Genomic DNA, 10,210 nt, shown 5'->3' with positions numbered 1-10,210 from the left:
AACAGTCAATTAAACCTGGTTTCGATCAATGTATTAGAGAATAATTCATGTTAGGTCTAGGTTAGGTCTGGGATTTGCCCTCGTCAGGCTCATACTTTCGCGTTTTTCACATACTTGTTGAACTGATCCTGGGCTTTTTCTGGTTTGGATCACGTAGTAATGTGGTACCACACTGAAACAGTCAATTAAACCTGGTTTCGATCAATATTTTAGAGGATAACGCAAGTTAGGTCTGGGATAGGTCTGGGATTTGCCCTCATCAGGCTCATACTTTCGCGTTTTTCACATACTTGTTGAACAGATCCTGGGTTTTTTCTGGATTGGGTCACGTAGTAGTGTGGTACCACACTGAAACAGTCGATTAAACCTGGTTTCGATCAATATTCTTGAGGATAACGCATGTTAGGTCTAGGTTAGGCCGGGGATTTTCACTCATCAGACTCATACTTTCGCATTCTTCTCATACTTGTTGAACGGATCCTGGGTTTTTGCTGGTTTGGATCACGAAGTAATGTGGGACCACACAGAAACAATCAATTAAACCTGGTCTTGATAAATATTTTAGAGGATAACGCATGTTAGGTCTGGGTTAGGTCTAGGATTTGCCCTCGTCAGGCTCATACTTTCGCATATTTCTCATACTTCATGGCTAGATCCTGGGCTATTTCTGGATTGTATCACGTAGTAATGTGGTACCACACTGAAACAGTCGATTAAACCTGGTTTCGATCAATATTTTTGAGGATAACGCAAGTTAGGTCTGGGATAGGTCTGGGATTTTCCCTCATCAGGCTCATACTTTCGCGTTTTTCACATACTTGTTGAACAGATCCTGGGTTTTTTCTGGATTGGGTCACGTAGTAGTGTGGTACCACACTGAAACAGTCGATTAAACCTGGTTTCGATCAATATTTTTGAGGATAACGCATGTTAGGTCTAGGTTAGGCCGGGGATTTTCACTCATCAGACTCATACTTTCGCATTCTTCACACACTTGTTGAACGGATCCTGGGTTTTTTCTGGTTTGGATCACGCAGTAATGTGGGGCCCCACTGAAACGGTCAACTAAACCTGGTTTCGATCAATATATTAGAGAATAATTCATGTTAGGTCTAGGTTAGGTCTGGGATTTGCTCTCATCAGGCTCATTCTTTCGCATATTTCTCATACTTGATGGCTAGATCCTGGGCTTTTTCTGGATTGCATCACGTAGTAATGTAGTACCACACTGGAGCAGTCAATGAAACCTGGTTTCCATCAATATTTTAGAGGACAACGCAAGTTAGGTCTGGGATAGGTCTGGGATTTGCCCTCATCAGGCTCGTACTTTCGCATTCTTCACATACTTGTTGAACTGATCCTGGGTTTTTTCTGGTTTGGATCACGTAGCAATGTGGTTCCACACTGAAACAGTCGGTTAAACCTAGTTTCGATCAATATTTTAGAGGATAACGCAAGTTAGGTCTAGGTTAGGTCTAGGATTTGCCCCCATCAGGCTCATACTTTCGCATATTTCTCATACTTCATGGCTGGATCCTGGGCTATTTCTGGATTGGATCACGTAGTAATGTGGTACCACACTGAAACAGTCAATTTAACCTGGTTTCGATCAATATTTTAGAGAATAATTCATGTTCGGTCTGGGTTAGGTCTGGGATTTGCTCTCATCTGGCTCATTCTTTCGCATATTTCTCATACTTCATGGCTAGATCCTGGGCTTTTTCTGGATTGCATCACGTAGTAATGAAGTACAACACTGAGACAGTCAATTAAACATGGTTTCCATCAATATTTTAGAGGACATGTTAGGTCTAGGTTAGGCCTGGGATTTGCCCTCATCAGGGTCATACTTTTGCAGTTTTAACATACATGTTGACCTGATCGAGGGTTTTTTCTGCTTTGTATCACGTAGTAAAGTGGTACCACACTGAAACAGTCCATTAGGCCTGGTTTGGATCAATGTTTTAGAGGATAACGCATGTTAGGTCTAGGTTAGCCCTGGGATTTTCACTCATCAGACTCTTACTTTTTTTTTTTTTTTTTTTTTTTTTTTGTCGTGGGTAAAATCTTCGAAAGACTCCCTCCCACCTCCTTGGGGAGAGGTGGGAGGGGCGTGTGGGATTCCCCGCGCCCGTACAACGACAGGCGCGGGACCTACCCACTAAAAACCCCACGGTGACCCTTCGGCACGCTTTGGGAGGATACCGGGAATCGCTCGAAGCATTCTTCCGGTATCCTCCCCGTGCCCGCGCTTTCGCGCCCATCCCCCGGGGGGACAATCGGTCCCCCCAGTAGACACACTGCCTCATAGCGGCGGGACGGGGCCACTCCATCCCGCCGCTATCCGTCCCGGGGCCGCGTTTAGTGGCGGCTGCGAGCCCCAACTCGCAACCGCCCGCGACTCCGTTTCCACCCCTCGGCGGCCGGGCGTTCATGGCCGCACCAGACCGCCGAGTGTGCCTCCCCTTGCGTCGGACCGGTAGGGGGAGGCACTCCTACCCCCAACCGGTCCGACCCGGCGCCGCCTGGCGGGAGGAGGGTCCCCTCAGGACCCCCCTCCCAGCCTAGGTCATCCGCCACGCCGAGGCGGCCGCCCGCGACGCCTCGCGACCGGGCGACGACCTCGGGCCACCGCACGAGCGCGAGCTTCAGCGCGCCGCTGAAGCTCGCGCTCCCTCCCCGCGGCCTCCTTCTGCAACATTACGTTCTCGCAGAAGGCGGCCGCGGCCCTCCACTTCTCCTCGCTGCCGAGCATGGCGCGCACCACGCCCGGCAGCGAGACATCCCGCCCGACGACGCCGACCAGGACACGGCGCTCCCCCTCCCACGCGGGGCATACCTCCAGGGTATGATCCGCCGTGTCCTGCTCAGCGTCGCAGTGGCAGCAACGCGCCGTCGGCTCCTTCCCTATCCGGCACAGGTATCTTCCGAAGCTGCCATGCCCGGAAAATACCTGTGCCAGCCGGTAGGTGAGGCTGCCATGGCCTCTGTCCAGCCACTCCGTCAGGAGTGGCCGAACAGCGCCGACAGTCCGGTGCCCCGCGGTTGGCAGAGCCAGCCGCTCCTGCCACGCGAGCAACACGGACTGCCGGGCCTGGCGCTTCAAATCGCCCCAAGCAGGTTCCTGCCCGCCCGGGACCGCCCCCACCCCGCGCGACGGTCGACGCGGTGCCTGTACATCACCGCGTGCGACCGCGCGAGCAGGTCCATGGGCGGCATCCCCGCTAGAACCGTCGCCGCCTCATGTGACATGGTCCGATACCCGCGGACGACCCTGAGCGCCATGCGCCTCTGAACCCGACGCAGCATAGTCATGCTGCGCCGGGAGGCAGCCAGGTCGTCCGCCCAGACGGGGGCCCCGTATAGGGCCACCGACTGGACCATTGCCACATAGAGGCGACGAACTCGGCCCGCCGGGCCCGCCAGGTTGGGCAGGATCCGGCCCAGAGCCGCAACCATCCTTTCCAACCGGGGGACCAGGCAGCGGAAATGCTTCTCGAAACGCCAGTGGCTATCGAGGATCAGCCCTAGATACATGATCTGGGGCTTCACCTCGATGTCAGCCCCACCCACCCGAATCAGAGGGGGTGGCGGATCCTGCCGAGGTGAATGAAACGCAATCACCTCGGTCTTATGGACCGCCACCGTCATCCCCATCCCCCTGATCCGGTATCAGGCTCATACTTTCGCATATTTCTCATACTTCATGGCTAGATCCTGGGCTATTTCTGGATTGGATCACGTAGTAAGGTGGTACCACACTGAAACATTCAATGAAACCTGTTCTGGATAAATATTTTAGAGGATAACGCATCTTAGGTCTGGGTTAGGTCTAAGATTTGCCCTCATCAGGCTCACAGTTTCGCGTTTTTCACATACTTGTTAAACAGATCCTGGGTTTTTTCTGGTTTGGATCCCGTAGTAGTGTGGTACCACACTGAAACAGTCCATTAAACCTGGTTTCGCTCATTATTTTAGAGGATAACGCATGTTAGGTCTAGGTCAGGCCTGGTTTTTTCACTCATCAGACTCATACTTTCGCATTCTTCACATACTTGTTGAACGGATCCTGGGTTTTTTCTGGTTTGGGTCACGTAGTAATGTGGGACCACACTGAAACGGTCAATTAAACCTGGTTCCGACCAATATTTTAGAGAATAATTCATGTTAGGTCTAGGTTAGGTCTGGGATTTGCTCTCATCGGGCTCATACTTTCGCACACTTCACATACTTGTTGAACGGATCCTGGGTTTTTTCTGGTTTGGATCACGTAGTAGTGTGGTACCACACTGAAACAGTCCATTAAACCTGGTTTCGCTCAATATTTTAGAGGATAACGCATGTTAGGTCTAGGTCAGGCCTGGGATTTTCACTCATCAGACTCATACTTTCGCATTCTTCACATACTTGTTGAACGGATCATGGGTTTTTTCTGGTTTGGATCCCGTAGTAGTGTGGTACCACACTGAAACAGTCCATTAAACCTGGTTTCGCTCATTATTTTAGAGGATAACGCATGTTAGGTCTAGGTCAGGCCTGGTTTTTTCACTCATCAGACTCATACTTTCGCATTCTTCACATACTTGTTGAACGGATCCTGGGTTTTTTCTGGTTTGGGTCACGTAGTAATGTGGGACCACACTGAAACGGTCAATTAAACCTGGTTCCGACCAATATTTTAGAGAATAATTCATGTTAGGTCTAGGTTAGGTCTGGGATTTGCTCTCATCGGGCTCATACTTTCGCAAACTTCACATACTTGTTGAACGGATCCTGGGTTTTTTCTGGTTTGGATCACGTAGTAGTGTGGTACCACACTGAAACAGTCCATTAAACCTGGTTTCGCTCAATATTTTAGAGGATAACGCATGTTAGGTCTAGGTCAGGCCTGGGATTTTCACTCATCAGACTCATACTTTCGCATTCTTCACATACTTGTTGAACGGATCATGGGTTTTTTCTGGTTTGGGTCACGTAGTAATGTGGGTCCACACTGAAACAATCAATTAAACCTGGTCTTGATAAATATCTTAGAGGATAACGCATGTTAGGTCTGGGATAGGTCTGGGATTTGCCCTCATCAGGCTCATACTTTCGCACACTTCACATACTCGTTGAACAGATCCTGCGTTATTTTCTGGTTTGGATCACATAGTAATGTGGTACCACACTGAAACATTCAATTAAACCTGGTCTTGATAAATATTTTAGAGGATAACGCATGTTAGTCCTGGGTTAGGTCTAGGATTTGCCCTCATCAGGCTAATACTTTCGCATATTTCTCATACTTCATGGCTAGATCCTGGGCTATTTCTGGATTGGATCACGAAGTAATGTGGGTCCACACTGAAACAATCAATTAAACCGGGTCTTGATAAATATATTAGAGGATAACGCATGTTAGGTCTGGGATAGGTCTGGGATTTGCCCTCATCAGACTCATACTTTCGCACACTTCACATACTCGTTGAACAGATCCTGGGTTATTTTCTGGTTTGGATCACATAGTAATGTGGTACCACACTGAAACAGTCAATGAAACCTGGTTTCCATCAATATTTTAGAGGACAACGCAAGTTAGGTCTCGGTAAGGCCTGAGATTTTCACTGATCAGACTCATACATTCGCATTCTTCACATACTTGTTGAACGGATCCTGGGTTTTTTCTGGTTTGGATCACGTAGTAATGTGGTACCACACTGAAACATTCAATTAAACCTGGTCTTGATAAATATTTTAGAGGATAACGCATGTTAGGTCTGGGTTACGTCTAGGATTTGCCCTCATCAGGCTCATATTTTCGCATATTTCTCATACTTCATGGCTAGATCCTGGGCTGTTTCTGCATTGTATCACGTAGTAATGTGGTACCACGCTGAAACACTCAATTAAAGCTGGTTTCGATCAATATTTTAGAGGATAACGCAAGTTAGGTCTGGGATAGGTCTAGGATTTGCCCCCATCCGGCTCTTACTATCGCATATTTCTCATACTTCATGGCTAGATCCTGGGCTATTTCTGGATTGGATCACGTAGTAAAGTTGTACCACACTGAAACATTCAATGAAACCTGGTCTGGATAAATATTTTAGAGGATAACGCATCTTAGGTCTGGGTTAGGTCTAAGATTTGCCCTCATCAGGCTCACAGTTTCGCGTTTTTCACATACTTGTTGAACAGATCCTGGGTTTTTTCTGGTTTGTATCACGTAGTAATGTGGTACCACACTGAAACAGTCCATTAAACATGGTTTCGCTCAATATTTTAGAGGATAACGCATGTTAGGTCTAGGTCAGGCCTGGGATTTTCACTCATCACACTCATCCTTTCGCAATCTTCACATACTTGTTGAACGGATCCTGGGTTTTTTCTGGTTTGGATCACGTAGTAATGTGGGTCCACACTGAAACAATCAATTAAACCTGGTCTTGATAAATATTTTAGAGGATAACGCATGTTAGTCCTGGGTTAGGTCTAGGATTTGCCCTCATCAGGCTAATACTTTCGCATATTTCTCATACTTCATGGCTAGATCCTGGGCTATTTCTGGATTGGATCACGAAGTAATGTGGGTCCACACTGAAACAATCAATTAAACCGGGTCTTGATAAATATATTAGAGGATAACGCATGTTAGGTCTGGGATAGGTCTGGGATTTGCCCTCATCAGACTCATACTTTCGCACACTTCACATACTCGTTGAACAGATCCTGGGTTATTTTCTGGTTTGGATCACATAGTAATGTGGTACCATACTGAAACAGTCAATGAAACCTGGTTTCCATCAATATTTTAGAGGACAACGCAAGTTAGGTCTCGGTAAGGCCTGAGATTTTCACTGATCAGACTCATACATTCGCATTCTTCACATACTTGTTGAACGGATCCTGGGTTTTTTCTGGTTTGGATCACGTAGTAATGTGGGTCCACACTGAAACAATCAATTAAACCTGGTCTTGATAAATATATTAGAGGATAACGCATGTTAGGTCTGGGATAGGTCTGGGATTTGCCCTCATCAGACTCATACTTTCGCACACTTCACATACTCGTTGAACAGATACTGGGTTATTTTCCGGTTTGGATCCCGTAGTAGTGTGGTACCACACTGAAACAGTCCATTAAACATGGTTTCGCTCAATATTTTAGAGGATAACGCATGTTAGGTCTAGGTCAGGCCTGGGGTTTTCACTCATCACACTCATACTTTCGCATTCTTCACATACTTGTTGAACGGATCCTGGGTTTTTTCTGGTTTGGATCACGTAGTAATGTGGGTCCACACTGAAACAATCAATTAAACCTGGTCTTGATAAATATATTAGAGGATAACGCATGTTAGGTCTGGGATAGGTCTGGGATTTGCCCTCATCAGGCTCATACTTTCTCATATTTCTCATACTTCATGACTAGATCCTGGGCTATTTCTGGATTGGATCACGTAGTAAAGTGGTAACACACTGAAACATTCAATGAAACCTGGTTTCGCTCAATATTTTAGAGGATGACGCATGTTTGGTCTAGGCCAGGCCTGGGATTTTCACTCATCAGACTCATACTTTCGCATTCTTCACATACTTGTTGAACGGATCCTGGGTTTTTTTCTGGCTTGGATCACGTAGTAATGTGGTACCACACTGAAACATTCAATGAAACCTGGTCTGGAGAAATATTTTGGAGGATAACGCATGTTAGGTCTGGGTTAGGTCTAGGATTTGCCCTCGTCAGGCTCATACTTTCGCGTTTTTCACATACTTGTTGAACAGATCCTGGGTTTTTTCTGGTTTGGATTACGTAGTAGTGTGGTTCCACACTGAAACAGTCCATTAAACCTGGTTTGGATCAATATTTTAGAGGATAACGCATGTTAGGTCTAGGTTAGGTCTGGGATTTTCACTCATCAGACCCATACTTTCGCATTCTTCACATACTTGTTGAACGGATCCTGGGTTTTTTCTGGTTTGGATCACGTAGTAATGTGGGACCACACTGAAACAATCAATTGAACCTGGTCTTGATAAATATTTTAGAGGATAACGCATGTTAGGTCTGGGATAGGTCTGGGATTTGCCCTCATGAGACTCATACTTTCGCACACTTCACATACTCGTTGAACAGATCCTGGGTTATTTTCTGGTTTGGATCACATAGTAATGTGGTACCACACTGAAACAGTCGATTAAACCAGGTTTCGATCAATATTTTAGAGGATAACGCATGTTAGGTCTGGGATAGGTCTGGGATTTGCCCTCATCAGACTCATACTTTCGCACACTTCACATACTTGTTGAACGGATCCTGGGTTTTTTCTGGTTTGGATCACGTAGTAATGTGGGACCACACTGAAACAATCAATTGAACCTGGTCTTGATAAATATTTTAGAGGATAACGCATGTTAGGTCTGGGATAGGTCTGGGATTTGCCCTCATGAGACTCATACTTTCGCACACTTCACATACTCGTTGAACAGATCCTGGGTTATTTTCTGGTTTGGATCACATAGTAATGTGGTACCACACTGAAACAGTCGATTAAACCAGGTTTCGATCAATATTTTAGAGGATAACGCATGTTAGGTCTGGGATAGGTCTGGGATAGGTCTGGGATTTGCCCTCATCAGACTCATACTTTCGCACACTTCACATACTCGTTGAACAGATCCTGGGTTATTTTCTGGTTTGGATCACATAGTAATGTGGTACCACACTGAAACGGTCGATTAAACCAGGTTTCGATCAATATTTTTGAGGATAACGCATGTTAGGTCTAGGTTAGGCCTGGGATTTTCACTCATCAGACTCATACTTTCGCGTTTTTCACATACTTGTTGAACAGATCCTGGGTTTTTTCTGGTTTGGATCACGTAGTTGTGTGGTACCACACAGAAACAGTCCATTAAACCTGGTTGCGATCAATATTTTAGAGGATAACGCATGTTAGGTCTGCGTTACGTCTAGGATTTGCCCTCATCAGGCTCATACTTTCGCATATTTCTCATACTTCATGGCTAGATCCTGGGCTGTTTCTGCATTGTATCACGTAGTAATGTGGTACCACGCTGAAACAGTCAATTAAACCTGGTTTCGATCAATATTTTTGAGGATAACGCATGTTAGGTCTAGGTTAGGCCTTGGATTTTCCCTCATCAGGCTCATTCTTTCGCATATTTCTCATACTTGATGGCTAGATCCTGGGCTTTTTCTGGATTGCATCACGTAGTAATGTAGTACCACACTGAAACAGTCAATTAAACCTGGTTTCCATCAATATTTTAGAGGACAACGCAAGTTAGGTCTGGCATAGGTCTGGGATTTGCCCTCATCAGACTCATACTTTCGCACACTTCACATACTCGTTGAACAGATCCTGGGTTATTTTCTGGTTTGGATCACATAGTAATGTGGTACCACTATGAAACAGTCGATTAAACCAGGTTTCGATCAATATTTTTGAGGATAACGCATGTTAGGTCTAGGTTAGGCTTGGGATTTTCACTCATCAGACTCATACCTTCGCATTCTTCACATACTTGTTGAACTGATCCTGGGTTTTTTCTGGTTTGGATCACGTAGTAATGTGGTTCCACACTGAAACAGTCGGTTAAACCTAGTTTCGATCAATATTTTAGAGGATAACGCAAGTTAGGTCTGGGATAGGTCTGGGATAGGTCTGGGATTTGCCCTGATCAGACTCATACTTACGCACACTTCACATACTCGTTGAACTGATCCTGGGTTTTTTCTGGTTTGCATCACGTAGTAATGTGGTACCACACTGAAACAGTCGATTAAACCTGGTTTCGATCAATATTTTAGAGGAAAACGCAAGTTAAGTCTGGGATTGGTCTGGGATTTGACCTCATGAGACTCATACTTTCGCATATTTCTCATACTTCATGGCTAGATCCTGGGCTATTTCTGGATTGGATCACGTAGTAAGGTGGTACCACACTGAAACATTCAATGAAACCTGGTCTGGATAAATATTTTAGAGGATAACGCATCTTAGGTCTGGGTTAGGTCTAAGATTTGCCCTCATCAGGCTCACAGTTTCGCGTTTTTCACATACTTGTTGAACAGATCCTGGTTTTTTTCACGTTTGGATCACGAAGTAGTGTGGTACCACACTGAAACAGTCCATCAAACCTGGTTTCGCTCAATATTTTAGAGGATAACGCATGTTAGGTCTAGGTCAGGTCTGGGATTTGC

Source organism: Colletes latitarsis, unplaced genomic scaffold (assembly GCF_051014445.1).
Source record: "Colletes latitarsis isolate SP2378_abdomen unplaced genomic scaffold, iyColLati1 scaffold0006, whole genome shotgun sequence".
Lineage (NCBI taxonomy): Eukaryota > Metazoa > Arthropoda > Insecta > Hymenoptera > Colletidae > Colletes > Colletes latitarsis.
Note: the sequence above shows the minus strand (reverse complement) of the source record.